Below are 15,879 nucleotides of genomic sequence, written 5' to 3'. Positions count from 1 at the left end.
TGCAAATGACACATGGGGATTTAGGTTTGGATGGTGCAATGTGTGGATTTTTTCTAGAAAATGCTTAGTTGCCCCCTTTGCCGTTGGCTTCTTCTTCTTCTCCTTCCCTTTTTTATTCTTCTCAGTTACTTGGTTTTTAGTTTTACTAGCTTTACCAAGCAAAGAGGAAGAAGGAGAGGGAGAAACAAACGAAGTAGAAGGTTGGGAGGTAACTCTAGTATCATCTGGTCGTTGATTTGATTGCTCAGGAATCACGGTGTTTTGAATGACAGAGGTCGAAAAAAGCCATGCCGGTAGGCCAATTGTCAGTCTTGGAAGGGACAATGCAGCCATATGAGGTGCACCAACATCTCCCCAAGAGGAGAAGGGACTAGGATTTCCCTCAAGGAGAAATCCTTGATTAGTGGACTACATTTTCTAAACCTAAGACCAATGAGGGAACAGTGACGTTATTCCGATTAAAATAAATTTTATGACGCTTTGACACAACTTGCTTTTTCAATTTTTAAGAGTCAAGAAAAGGCTAAAGGTGACTCTAGTCGCCTTCGATTTTTAATGAACTTGAAGTGACAAGTGCTCAGATGGACCTTTTCTTTTTAGGAGTCTGAAAAGGAACGAAAGTGACTACTTTGGAAATCTAGATAGAGGGATTACCAAACCAATCGCAAAACTGCAGAATACTTTTTATGGTACGGCAGTCAATCTTCCCGACTGATGTGTTTAGTGCATTGCGATCGATAGGGCGGCAGACACGGCTTCCTAAGGATAAAGGATATAGCCTATTGTGGTCTCCCAATATATACTCGACGGTACGTGGGAGCACAAGTCCGTACTGGCGCTTGTCGTCTCAAAGAGGAGGAATCACCCAACATACGATGAAAGCGATAGTTACCAAGCTTTACGACGCCGGAATACGTCTCTAGCCCAGACTTCTAAATATTGTGCATTAGGTTCCAAAGCGTTTTTATGTTCATTGAATTTATTTTACAGTTGATCTTTCTTAAGAAGTTTGCCTTTAAAGTTCACCACGTGATATAGATATACAAATCCTAAATATGCAATCTAAGATGATAAACAATCGTTTACTTTCTTTTTGCAATGAAAATCCTAGCTACTAAGGAAAGAGAAGCGAAATTCTTTGAAAATAGAGTAGAGAGCGCACACTATGATGCACTATCCTAAATCAATCTTCACAAGCAGTCTAAATGAAAATGCACATGCATGTCTTTGTTTTCCGCTTTCTTAATGTGTGAATGACAAAAAGAATGATAAGTACAGATCTGAACTATTTTTCTTTCAAAGCGACAGTATTAACAATTTTCTTAAGCGAAAAGAAGACGAAGACGACACTTTGCGATTTCAAATCCAAAAAACGAAAGAAAGACTAAGACGATACTTTGCGAGTTCGAATTCAAAAAACGAAAGGAAGGCTAAGATGACACTTTGCGACTTAGAATTTGAAAAACGAAAGGGAGACTAAGAGCTACACTTTCAATTTCAACTTGAAAACTACTTTCGACACTTCAAAGAATTAATGATTCAAATTAAAAACAATGACAAAAGTGTAATCGACTATCCGAAAGAGAAAGGCTCTTTTCTTTCACTGAAAATGACACTTGCGACACTTTCAAATCAAAAGACGACAGTTCGATTAAGTTACTGTTTGCCAAGAGAGAACTGTAAATGGCGAAAAATACATAAAAACATTCAGAATTCTTTATACAATGGAGGCTGAATAATGTAAAGGAAGGGAATTTCAACAGTGATATACTGATCACAGACAACAAAACTCTTGAATAAAGCTGAAGACAATGAAAAAAAACCAAAATCTGGAGGTAGAAACAGTCTTACCTGATCATCGCACCTATAACACAGGGAAACAAGGATGCATCTCATCCAGACTGTTAAAGGGAGACAGTGCGATGGTCTAGGGACGAGGCTGGGCTTGGTTTTTGCTCACAGTTTGCAGCTTAGTTCAGGGATTTAAGCTGAGCTAATGATAGTCAGTAAATACAAAGTACAAGCGCTGATCTAATGAGGTTATTTGAGCTACCACCAGGGCACTTAGGATGTTTGCAAGTCAGATGTTCAGTTCATAAACAAACTCGGAGATTGACTGAAGCAGCGTTGATCTACTTTGCACTTACGTAGCAAATGCAGTTCGAATGCTAGCTGGCTTAACTTCAGGCTTCGTCTGTAGTTTATGAAGCAAACAAATACAGACAAGCAATCAAACTATTCTCTCCCCAATAGAGTCACCATTTTGTTATCGGGAAAACTAGTGTCCATTCAAAGCTGCTAGTCCCACTAAGACAGGTAGCTATCTTAGAAACAAACAGATTAAACTTACTTGTTTTTTCCTTTATGAGAGAGAAGCAGAGAGCACAAACCTCAGTCTTTTGCTAGTCTCCTTGCTTGTTTCCTCTCTCCTTTGATAGAGCTTTCGCCACTCATTTCTCGCTTGCCCTGCTTCAAAGAACACCTGTAGAGCCAAGGCAGCAAAATACCATCAAAGCATAGAGATCTATAACCATAAATAATGTAGGATCAGATGTACATTAACCATATAAATGCATACACAAACAAGATTCAGAGATATACAAGCACATGGAGGAAAACTCAAATAGCTTTATTGATAGAAGTAGTAGAAGAGAGGATTACAACCCATTTGTCTAACCCAACGCCATCCTCCCAGCATGAAATCCATCTTCACCTCATGAAAAGCTTAGATCACCCAATGATACAGTGTTGCACAGAGAAACCAACAACACTTCCTTACAAAATACAAAATTCCAACCTTTAGATCTCTAGGATGAGGGATCCATATATAGATGTTTGCAGGTGGGTGAGTCAGCGTCTGGGATTTTGATTAGTGTCATCTCTCTGATAGTTCTTGGTTCCACTTGGAGATTTCATGATCTCTTACTCATCCCTGGGCGAATTCAGAGAGGCAAGCATCAAATGGACAGTTTCTAGAAGATTCTCTGGGTTTCCACCTAGCCAACTGCCTCTGCCATTTTTCTATTCTCGCTCATCGCACCCTATAGAAGGGCTTTTTAGTATGCATCGCACTTTTTGCATGTGGCAGGTGAGATGCATCGCACCCTTAACACTGGGCAGTCTATATGGTCCTGTTTTGACCAGTTCTAAGTAGTTTTTCAGGGAGGACTTCTGGGAGATGATGTAATCAGCTAACCTTGCTCCTTTAGGGTATGAAACAACACTTTTAGGGGCTTAGAAGCCCTTGGTTTATGGACATATGTGATTGGGGTTACAGTGCCCAAATGTCTATAACACCGCTGAGAACTCGACAAGTGAACATTGGGACAGAGGCGAAACCAAAGTTTACGAAGATAGGGGACTACTGGGATGATGCTATGGTGGATAAGGTCGTTGAGTTGCTCTACGAATACCAGGATTTTTTCCCTACAAAGTTTTCAAACTTAAAAGGGATAACAGGGGCCCTGGGAGTTATGAAGATTACTTTAAAGCCAGATGCGAAGCCAATCAAGCAGTGGCTTTATTGCCTCAATCCGAAGTATAAAGAAAAAGTCCACTTAGAGTTGGATAAAATGCTTGTAGCAGGTATTATTGAACAAGTAGAATAATATGATTGGGTGAGCCCAATTGTAGTTTAGCAATAGAAGCAGAAGAATGAAATAAGAATATGTGTAGATCTCAGGAAGTTGAATGGCGCCTGCGTGCACGATCCCTTTCCAACGTCATCCACAAACGAAGCGTTGAATAATGTAGGAGGACAGGAAGCATATTCATTCATTGATGGGTTCTTTGGGTACCATCAAATCAAGATCGCACCTGAAGATAGAAGTAAGACGATCTTCACCACTGAATGGGGATGCTTTTAGTATATTGTAATGCCTTTTGCGCTGAAGAACGCGTCAGCGATATTTTCGTGCGTAGTCATCACAGCATTCAAGGACTTCATTCATAAGTTTCTAAAGGTATACTTTGATGATTGGACAGTGTTTGCATTGGTAAAGTGCCATGTATCTAGTCTACGCTTAACGCTGGATTCATGCCGGAGGTATCAAATCGCGTTAAATTTAAAGAAATGTTTGTTCTGTGTTCCTTTCAGAATCTCGTTGGTTCATGTAGTGTGCAGACAAGGATTAATGGTGGATCCAACTAAGATTGCAGTTATAGTCAATTTGGAGGTGCCAAGAAGTTTCAAACAGCTGCGCGCAACGCTGGGGCATACTGGTTATTATCGAAAGTTCATCAATAGTGATGCACTAAATTTGAAGAAATGTTTGTTATGTGTTCCTTTCAGAATCTCGCTGGGTTGTGTAGTATGCAGACAAGGATTAATGGTGGATCCAGCTAAGATTGTGATTATAATCAATTTGGAGGCACCAAGAAGTGTCAAACAGCTGCACGCAACGCTGGAGAATACTGGTTATTACCGAAAGTTCATCAAGAGTTATGCCCATATTACTACACCAATGGAAAAACTGTTGAAGAATGATGCTACATTCTGTTGGAATGAAAAATGTCAGCAGAGCTTGGATGTGTTAAAAGAAAATATCGTCACCGCGCTAATCCTAGTCTTCCCGGATTGGAAGAAGGTATTTCATGTGGATGTGGATGCGTCATGTATTGCGCTGACAGCAATACTGACACAGGCTGGTGAAGGAGAATTAGATCACCCTATCGCGTTTGCAAGTAGGAAGTTATCTAAAGCTGAGAAGAATTATTCGATGACAGAGCGCGAAGGTTTCGCTATGGTATATGCACTCCAGAAGTTCAGACACTACTTGCTAGGATTACACTTTAAAATGTATACAGATCATTCTACATTAAAATATCTTGCCAACAAGCCTGTGTTGGGGGAGAAAATATGCAAATGGTTGCTATTGTTTCAAGAGTACAATTTCGATGTAATTGTGAAGCCAAGATGATTGAATGCAGGGCCAGATCATCTGTCGCGCATTGAGACAAAAGAGGACCCTACTAATTTGGAGGAAAGACTGCCTGATGCGCAGCTCTTCGCAGTACACGTAGCTGACAATCACTTTGCAGATATTATACACTTCCTGACTACAGGAATGGCTCCAGAAGGATATAGTAGTCAACAAAATAAGGAATTGGTGGTGCGTGCGGCAGACTTTTCTGTCGTTGCAGGACATTTGTATAAAATGAGGGCGAATGAAACACTGCGACACAATGTGCCTGAGTTTGAATGAAACAACATCCTCACTAAGGCTCATGGAGGAGTTGTGGGAGGCCACTATGCAAGCAAAGCAACAGCACAAAAGATTTTACGCGTTGGGTTGTGGTAGCCGACACTGCATAAGGATTCCAAAGCTTATTGTAGGGCATGCGATGCATGTCAGTGAATCTGCAAGCCATCGTAGAGGGATGAGCTGCCTCCAAATTTGCAGATGTCATTGCAGCCATTTGATGAATGGGCGATTGATTTTGTAGGAACGATTTAGCCTCCAGGAAAGAAGATGGGTGTGTGGTACATCATCGTCGCGACTAAGTGTTTGACCTGATGGGCATAAGCACAGTCTATGAAACAGTGTACAAGGGCAATAATAGCAATGTTCCTATTTGAACATGTGCTGACCAGGTTTGGTTTCCCGCAGATTTTGATGAGTGATCACGATACGCATTTCCTTAATGAAACGATCAACGCGTTGACAAAGGAATTCCAGGTTTATCTTCAGAAGAGTACGCAATACCACCCTCAGGCTAATGGGACGATTGAAGCATTCAATAAAATATTGGAGAACGTGATGATGAAGGTTTGTAATGCGTAGAGGGATGATTGGGACGTGCGTGTACCAGCGGTGCTATGGGCTTATAAGACTACTTGTAAGAAGTTGACTGGATAGACACCTTTCAACTAGTCTACGGCATAGAAGATGTGATGCTTGTGGAGTACATTGTGCCTAGTCTATGCATAGAGGTGTTCACAAGAATGGTTGACCGCGGAGCCCTGGGAGAGAGCCTCGCACAGTTGACAGAACTAGAGGAAAACAGATTTTTAGCAAGATTCCATCAGCAAGTTTAGGAGTGCGAGACGGCATGGCACGATCGGCACATTACACTGCACAGCTTCAAGGTAAATGATTTAGTTTTATTGTATGACAGCAAGTTTGATAAGTTTCCAGGGAAATTTCGGATGCATTCGTTGGGGCCATATGTCATCAAAGAGATTACCGATGGTGGAGCAGTTCAGCTTGTGAAATTGAATGGTGATCCATTTCCAAGGAAAGTAAATGGAAGTGATTGAAGCCATATACCAGGATCTGGCCAAATAACTATATGACGGAAGCACAGCCTTAGCGCTCCAGGGAGCTTCAAGGAGGCGCGGGACTATAAACTACACTGCCTAGGTTGTAGAGTTGCGCCACTGGGGGACTGCACGGAATGGAAGAGTGTCACAGCATCAGCAAAAACTCGAGGGGAGCTGCACTATATGAAGAGAGAGCGCGCAGCGCAGCCAGAAAGTGACCATTACTGTCACTATTCATGATTTGACAGCGAGAAAACGGCTAATAGCAACAGGGGGACAACATTTAACGCTGAATTTAAGAGCAAGATCTTTGAAAATTTGTCCCCAATATAGAATGTACGAATAGATTTTGAGGAGAATGGTCGGAATTAAATTCAAATTTGCCTATAAATTACAGATATCCGCCCAACAAGAGACACTTTGCATTCTCATAGTTTATGTGTCGTGCTATCGGTTGCGCAAGAACCCTCAATTTTTCGAGGACTTGGTCGCTAGTTCTGTTTTTGACAGGCTACCTTAGGCAACCCAGTAGCTCATTAACAGCTTCATGTTTGAACCCGTGGAAACTGCAAGTGCTAGAGGGCCTATGGCCTCTTAGGGAGCTACCCCTGAGGTCGTAATTATGGAGGTGCCCGTAGCAGTGCTACTATGAAATCTTTTCAAAAAGATAAATGTCCTGGTCCGGACGGGTGGACTATTGATTTCTTCATCCATTTTTTTGACTTATTTAAATCGGATCTCTTGAATATGGTTGAGGAATCTAGGACTCATGGTTATATCAGCCAATATATTTCCTCCACATATATAGCATTAATTCCAAAGAAGAAGGACTCCACTTATTTTATGGACTATAGGCCCATCTCTCTGTGCAACGTTCTATATAAGATTATTTCTAAAATTATTGTTGTCCGGCTGAGGAATATCTTATCTATTCATTTGTCCCTTGAGCAACATGGATTTCTAAAGGATCGGAATATTTTGGAAGCGGTGGCTCTCACTCAAGAATGTCTACATTCCATGCATTGCAGGAAGACAGAAGCTGCTTTATTAAAAATTGATCTTAAAAAAGCTTATGATTGTGTTGACTGGGGATTTATTCGATGCCTCCTTGCTAAGATTGGTCTTGATGGCAGATGCTCCAGATGGATTATGGCTTGTGTGGTTGATGTTAATTTTGCAGTTCTTATAAATGGAATCCCAACTCCTTTTTTCAAGGCTGCCAGGGGTTTGAGGCAGGGTTGTTCCTTGTCTCCACTACTCTTCATTCTTGTTATGGACTCATTGAGTCTACATATAAAGAGGGCGATTCTTCAAAATAGATGTCGGCCACTCCCTATTAGTAGGGGCATTTACATTTCCCATAGTCTTTTTGTCGACGACATTCTTCTATCGGCAATACTATGCAGGGCATCTTGGATATGTTTACATGAAATCTTGGGGAAGTTTCAAAAAGCCACCGGGATGTGTGTCAATGAAGGAAAATCGTCTTTTCATGTCGAGAATATCAATGGGGATCTTATCTCTTTCCTTTCACAACTCTTCAATATTAAAGCAATTCCTATCCGGCATGGGCTAAAATACTTGGGTTTCAATCTGAAATCTGTTGGATATTCTGCTGCAGACTGGTCATGGATTCCCGACCGCTTTTATAAGAAAATCACCGCATGGGAATACAAATGTCTGTCCATTGGTGGTCGTGCGATTCTGACCCAGGTTGTGCTGGTGCAAATCATGGTCTATTGGGCACATCTCTTTTATATTCCTGCATCCATTATCAATAGTCTAAATAGGATGACTGCTAATTTCATTTGGGGAGGTCACAAAGAACAAAAAAAATATCATTTGACAAAACTTGCGATGTTGGCTCGACCTAAACAGATGGGAGGCTGGGGCATTATGGACTTAAATTTGTTTCGAAAAGCTCTACTTTGTAAATCCATGTGGAAAGCTATTATGGGGGAATCTCTTTGGAGCAAGGCCATAAGATCTAAGTACATGGATAATAAAGACATGTCTTTCTGGTATAGACAGGGCTCCATTGGATCCTCTCGGGGCTCTGCTATTTGGAGAGGATTCCGGAAAATAGAGCCCTTCTTCAGACAAAACCTGATCTGGAAATTTCAGTCCGGGACAAAAATTATTATTGGTTTGGATGCTTTTGCAGGTGGGGATGGGAAGATTCATATTTCTTCTCAGTTACTAAGAGCATTGCACAACAGGGGTATATTTTTCTGGGTCAAAGCCATTCACAAATGGGAGGGTGCCATTCCAATATGGAAATCTGCAACTGAATTGCGTCTAAATGACGATCTGGGAATTCAATGGAATGTTATCACTTCTACTTTGCGGGCTCATGGTATTTTTCGCTCTGCGGACGAGGATTTCCTTATTTGGAAGGGGCATGGTGGCACTTCTTCGGTTTATGTTAAGCACATTTACCAACAACTCCTTAATTCCGAATCTGAACAAATGGCTCACATCTTTCCAACATCCTTATGGAAAACAGGCTGCCCCCTTAAGATCATAATTTTTGCTTGGTTGGTTTTCCACAACAAGAATCTCACATGGGAAAATCTTCAAAAGAGAAATTGGAGTGGGCCAGCCATATGCCCCCTTTGTAGATCAAATACAGAGAACAATTTACACATTTTTCTTCTCTGTCCTCAATCTCAGATGATTTGGCAGAATCTAGCAGCCCATTTTGGATTCAACAAAATCTCCTTCCCTTCCATGTCAGAAGCTTTTAGATGGTGGGGTGACATGAACATTGATTGGAGGCCCATTCCTTTATTGGCCATATGGGCCATATGGAAATGGCGGAATGGGTCAATTTTTAACTCAAAAAGGGAATGTCATTTTACAGTTTTTGAATCTATCCTTTGCTTACACAACGCGCTAGGATTGACTTGTCATTCCAGAGACAGAAGTGGGAGGAGGACTCTAACAAGGGATCCTACGGGGATTCTGCGTGCCTTTTTTGATGGGGCGGCACAACACGGAACTTGCGCCTGCGGAGTTTATATTATTCCAGAAGAAGGACAACAGATCGAAATATATTGGAATGGAGGTGCTGGATCCAACAATAAAGCAGAGGCTATGGCTCTTGCTGGTCTTCTATCTTTTTGTGATTTTCTAGACATACAAAAGCTTCAAATTTATGGAGATTCAAAAGTCATCATCGATCATGTTCGGTCAAAACATGTCATAAAAAATATCAACTTAACAGGATGGCTGAATAGGATTGAGGCTTTATGGAGCCGCAGGAGGGACTACTCAATAATCCACATTGACAGGGAAAAAAACAGGATGGCGGATGCTCTATCAAAGAAGGGTCTTTCATCTCAACATGAAGTCTGGATGATGCAGATAACAGTGGACAACAAAACTTTCCAGACTCAGGAATTTTGCATGCCGGGTACATAACTTCCTTTTCTCATTGCTGTCAATCCGGTATGTATCTGGTTCCCACTAATTAGATTTCCTTTTTGAAAAATATTTCTAAATTTTCGGCTTATGGGTCTGATTATAGCCTATTAGTTTGCCTATATCTATTATTTCACCATATGATCTATCTGAAGAACAAATATATAGGTTTTTTTGTCCATCCCCTATGATTGTGGAATTGTTCCACAAATATCAACTATATCTTGTGGTCTCCAAAAATCTTTTGTTGTACAAATTTCCTCTATATGAATATAATACAAAAATATAGCTTTTTTTCGTGCTGAAAAAGTTTTGCCAATCCGCAAGCAGGTGGGTTCATTGTCGTCAGAGCACTAACGTGGCTCTATATCATCGTGAAGAGCATTACCACGCGAGCGTACTTGATTCCACGGCGCGTAACGTGTAGAAAGGTCAACAAGGTTTTTTTTAAATGGCCCAACCCGCAAGAATATTCAATGGCACACATATAAATGCATCTTAAGGGGATTCGTAATTGAGCATATATCTTTGGTAGGCATATGCCGTTTTACAAGAGAGAGGGTTTTATTAAAAGTTTATATAAAATTATTTTATATAAAGAGTTTATTTTCATATAGGTGTTTTAAGAAGTTTTTTTAAAAAGTTTGTTTTTTAGGTCAATTTCTTTTGTGGAAAGGGCTTTACAAAGGTGTATTAAAGAAGGTTTTTGAAAAATATATTTTTATTAAAAATTAATAAAGGGTTTAAAACTAAATAAATAAAGTTTATGTTTTTTTGGATATATATATGTATATTTGAGATTAAAATGAAGAAATAGCCTCATTAAGTTTCTTACGACACCTACCATCATTTACAAGAAGAACTATGATATGCGTATCAAGATGTTGATGATGTCAAAAGTTTATGATGTTTGGGAATAAATCAAGATTTTATTTCCAAAACATAAGGATGAAAAAGCAAAACGAGCCCTCACGAAGGCACAAAGATAGCAATTGAGGATACGGAAAAATAAGAATGCACAAGCATTGCAACTTATCCCACAAGTAGTATTCCCTAAGATTATGACCACGTCTTCAACAAAGATAGTGTGAGAGGCTTTGGTGATGAGCTATCAAGGTATGGCCAAAGTTAATATTATGAAGTTGCAGAATATACTAGGAGAGATTTGGAAAGTTCGTTGATGAAGCAAACAAAGGATATCGATTCATTCATGAATAAAGTTTAGATTATTGTAAATCAGTTAAAATTTTATGATGATGACATTAAAAATCAAACAATGGTTGAGAAGATCCTGAGATCTTTGTCTACTAAGTTTAATGTTGTAGTAGCAACTATTGAAGAAGCCAAGGATTTGGCAACGCTGATAGTTGATGAATTGATGAAATCACTTCTATCCCATGAGGCGAGGATAGACAAAAATAAGGATTCCTCCTTTAAAATTGCTTTTAAAAGCCAAGTTCCTAACTAAAGAGACAAAGGACGAGGCAAAGGTAGATCAAGATGCAAAGGACAAGGTGGAAGAACTAGTGGTCAGAGAGATAGCAGAGAAGAGCAGGAACAAGAAAGTGAAAGCAACAACAGAAGCTTCAACAACAATCAAAGAGTTGATAAATCAGAGTGAGTTATTATTATTGCAATAAATTAGGTCATTATGCACGTGATTGCGGGAAGAGGATAGTTAATCAAGGTAAGCGAAGAGCTAATGTAACCATGGAAAATATTGAATCCACGTTCCTAGATTTCCATACTGTTGTAGCGTTTTCTGACACCCTTGAAAATAAATAGAAAAAAAAGTTGAAATATCTCAGTTTATTCCTTGACACAATTCTGAGGCATAAAGGTGCATATACTACTTCTTGGGTTATTTTAATTTTGAGTTTAATTTTTAAATAAATTTAATTTTATAAAATATATAAAAAATATATTTCTTATAAAATGTTTTTTATTTAAAATATTAATTTTGTGTAAAATTATTGGGTCCATAACCCATCTCTAAGTCAAACTCATGTTACATATGCCTTTCAAGTCTACAAACTCATCAAAGTCATAAACCAAGTTAAAGTTCAACACTTAAGCGCCAAGCCAAGGGACGATCCCACAGTGGGCATGGTAAATAATGGGAGCATAAGAGGTAAAAGTCTCGTATTTTTGGATGACCAATGCTCTAAACTGTTAAACATGTGCAGTCTCTTAATTACTTATGATATATTAGAAGCGCTGACTCTTCACCTTTAATAGAATTTAGCTTTGAAAAGACGTGTAAAGTTGAACTTTAGAAAATATATTATTCATTAAATCTTCAAACAGAGTATTTAACTAGTCATATACAAATGATGCGTGTAAAATCCTTTTACAGCGAAACAAAATATATTTAAAGCTTAAAGGGAAGTGACAATTAAAAGATGTAGAGTTAAATAAAACATAAATTTCAATTAACTAATCTTTGTAATTGATTATAACTTCATGGAGGCTTTCAAATAGATTGAGACTCAATCTTATCTTACCCATAATTCCCATTAATTTCAAGCATATGCATATTTAAACAAAATGAAAATATAAATAACATAGAAGTACTCAAAGGGACACAAGTTGTTTCAAAATGAATCCAGAGTCCTTCTATTAGTCTCAGAAAATAACTTCAGAGGATTTACAAGTCTGCTCAAGAGTTTATCACAAGGATTCGACGTTTCTAGCAGATAGATTAGAGATATTATTTTATTTTTAGTTATTGTTCAAGATTTTATTCCAGAAATATTGTAACAGTTTAGGAGAGATTTATTCTATATATTGTTTCATTTGTAATGTAAAAGGGTTGGCTTTTGATGCCAAAACCCTGTCACTTTGTAAAGTTTTTATTACAGAAATCCTAATTGAAGTATCCTAGCTCTAGTTCTTGACAGAAATTATGTTTCCTGTATGTTTTTCTAGTGCTTTCATACCTTATTTTATGCACATGTTCAAAGTAACATGATTGAGTGTAAATCTCTCTAAATCCCCTGCAAAGTTATAATCATTTAAAGAGATTAATTAACTAGATTGTTTGTCTTGGTTAATTCATTTACATCTGTTAATTGTTGTCTTATGTCATTTTTTGAATGTGTTTTCTTTGGTTGTAGACATTTTCTACACGCATCCATTCTATTTGGTTGATTAAGTATTCAGTATAACCACTTAATTATCATGAATTCCCTTATATTCCTTTGTCAAATTCTTTAAAAATCATGTTATTCTACCAAATTGGATGTTGGCACTTTGACCAAGGACTCTGCAAGAAAGGGATTTATCCATAAACAGAGATTGGACAATCATTAGCAACCACCCAAAATTAACCATAAATCTGGTCATTGTGCTTCATAGCTTGTTGTTTAGTGACAGTGAACAATGTTAAACAAAGTCTCGTAACAATTGAGGGAGCCCCCTCAGGTTCAAGGGACAGTTTGAACCTAAAGATTGGTTGAATTGGTTTCTCTGCGTAGTTTTTGTAGCCAAGAACTACCTACGAGAATTAGAGTACAACACATACCACGCATAATCTTTCTGATCATGTTCAGCTATTAGATAGAAGTTCCAATAAACACATGACTGGCAACAAAAATCTAGTTGCAAATATGGATCAATTGATCAAGACAGAGGTAAAATTGGAGACTTACGAGAATAGCGATGAAGATGGCAAAGGATTGGTCAACATTATGACCAAGCAGGTGAAACCGAAAACAATTTTAGAGGTATATTGTGTCCCTGGTCTTAAACATACTCTGATAAGTGTTAGTCAATTAATAGAGAAACAATACAAAGTTATTTTTGAGGTACAAGATTGTGTTATATATGACAAGCCCCAAAGAAAGCAGTTGATAATGAAGGTGCAGATGATGATGAACAAATTGTTTCCTCTGATCATCATGAATTACAAAAATCAAGTCATTTCTTTTACATTTGCATGTTTTGATGATTATTGGTTATGGAAATTTCGATTTGGACATTGCATTTCTCTGGTTTGAGATTGTTGCAGCAGAAACAGAGGGTTAGAGGATTACCTCCCATCAAAGATCCCTCTAATACTTCTGAGTGTTATATCTTGGCAAAGCAACAAAGTGAAAATTTTCTGAAAGGATTTGGATACAAAGCAAAGCAGCGACTAGAGTTGGTTCATACAAACTTGTGTGTACCTATGTGTACATAGTCGATTGGTGGAAGTTTATACTTCCTTGCAATTATTGATGATTTCAATAGAAAAATGTAGATCTATTTTTGAACTAGAACAGTGAAACTTTTGAAATGTTCAAATAATTTAAAGCCCAAGTAGAGAACCAGAGTGTTCATAAAATCAAGGTATTGAAATCAAATCGTGGTGAAGAATATGATTCGAAGGCATTCCACGCTTACTGCAAACAACATGGAATTAGAAAGAAGTTTACAACAAAATACACACTTGTTGACAATGCTAGACCCGCCAACATTCAGGGAATCACCCCTGTATGAAGTCCCAACTAGACCACACATCGTTTGATTTGGGAGTCCCATCCGTTATGATGGACCGGTTGCCATTGTCTTAAGGATTTGCCTCAACTCTTGCTTGTTAGCATAGGGAAGTGGTCTGCTTTGTCTTCGAGAAGTGGTGTTCACATGCCTGGTGAGTGCTAGTGTTACTTGTGTCTTGATGGTTCTTTCACTATAGAGGGAGAGGGTGAGAGTGAGTCCCAAGTTGGTTTGGAGGAAGCTCCAACTCTACTAGGAACACACAACACAACGGGACATTCACAGCTTCTAGAGGAGCATTGCACACGGATGCGACAGTCACAACACACAAGGGATGATAACACGTACAACACTCAGCGGATGAGTCCACACGAGTGCAACGGTTGTTACAGCAAGTTTTATGTGAAAGGTTTGTCTAATGTCCGGGGAGGTAGCCACCACGGGCAAGAAAGCGTTAACAACATATACAACATATTTTCATTAACAGTTTATGTACTACAACAAGTGAAATAAGTTCAAGTATTCAACATAGGTTAAAGCAACATGCATTACAGGTCTTCAAGATTAGTCTTACAATAGTTACAATACATGTGTGAAAACGTGTTGGCCTGTTAGCAGGCTTCTGAATTAAGCGAAAGTTCCAAGACACATCGTTACACCATACATAACTAACTACGTGCGTGGGGCGTTGGAGCCACTACTTACACCTCAAAGAAAAGATTCCGGACTCTCTTGGCTATGTGGGAGGAGTTGAGGTGAAAATTCATTTCCATGTACAAATGAGGGGGTATTTATAGCCAAGGCTGAAACTAACCCTTGTGGTAGTTCGACTACCTCACGACTATTTAACTTCCATGAATTTTTGACTCTACATAACTCTTTGTACAACAAGTGGGTCTCTTGGAATTCCACGTTACATTACATTGATTGACAACATGGCCCACAGTAGAGATGTGGACCACATGACTCATGACACAACTCGACATGACCGTGTTGGTACATTCGTGTTGCTATTAGACTGCATGTCACGTTGTATTGATGTTGGATGTCTTCATGGTGTGTTACATCTTCACCTCTGCATGGCAAAGTGCGCACTGTCTTCGATGATCGTTGGTTTGCTTGATGTTGCTTTGGCACGTTGCTTCTTTCGTGTATGTTGGGAGGCTTGACAGGCTCGTATGTTCGCGAAAGGTGCATGTTTGTTCGTTCGTTGGTCCGTCCTTGAGCACATATTGCATGTTTGCTAGTTCGTCCGTCTGCGAACACATCATTGCATGATCATCCGTTCGCAAGCACATCTCTTTGCATGCATCGTTCGTTCGTCCATTCGTAAACTTGTCCTTCTGCATGTGCTCCCTTCGTTCATCCCATTCGTCGTCGTACCATGTTTGTTGGTGTACCTATACCTGCAGTCGCTCATGACGAGACGACATCAAATCTAAAAAACCTCATAGTCTACCATGACACATGATCATTTTGGATGCAGGTGACCTGGAGAGGTAGCAAGGTTGCAACGCGGGATGATGGCTTCGGGAACTGTTGATGGAAACTGCACAAGAGTCATTGGGTGATGAAGATGGGCAAACTGAGACCACAGTGGCTGCCCGCGACGTCTAGCTTGGATGGAAGGAAAAACTGCGCAAATTTTGAGAGGGATAGTCTGGGCTACGGGAAGGCAAGGCAAACAAAATCTGCGCATTTTCCGGAACGAGCGGGTA

General features: G+C 39.2%; 1 long non-coding RNA gene across 1 annotated transcript in view; it reads right to left on the bottom strand.

Moving 5' to 3' along the window:
- Positions 1-15,879, bottom strand: part of LOC149141255 (uncharacterized) — a 156,986-nt gene that overhangs the window by 39,514 nt on the left and 101,593 nt on the right. The window lies entirely within an intron of this gene.

The sequence above is a fragment of the Pinus tabuliformis genome, chromosome X (genome assembly GCF_031772625.1).
Source record: "Pinus tabuliformis cultivar Carrire ecotype Pingquan chromosome X, CPIR1, whole genome shotgun sequence".
Classification (NCBI taxonomy): domain Eukaryota; kingdom Viridiplantae; phylum Streptophyta; class Pinopsida; order Pinales; family Pinaceae; genus Pinus; species Pinus tabuliformis.
Note: the sequence above shows the minus strand (reverse complement) of the source record. Positions and strands in the feature narration are given on the sequence as shown.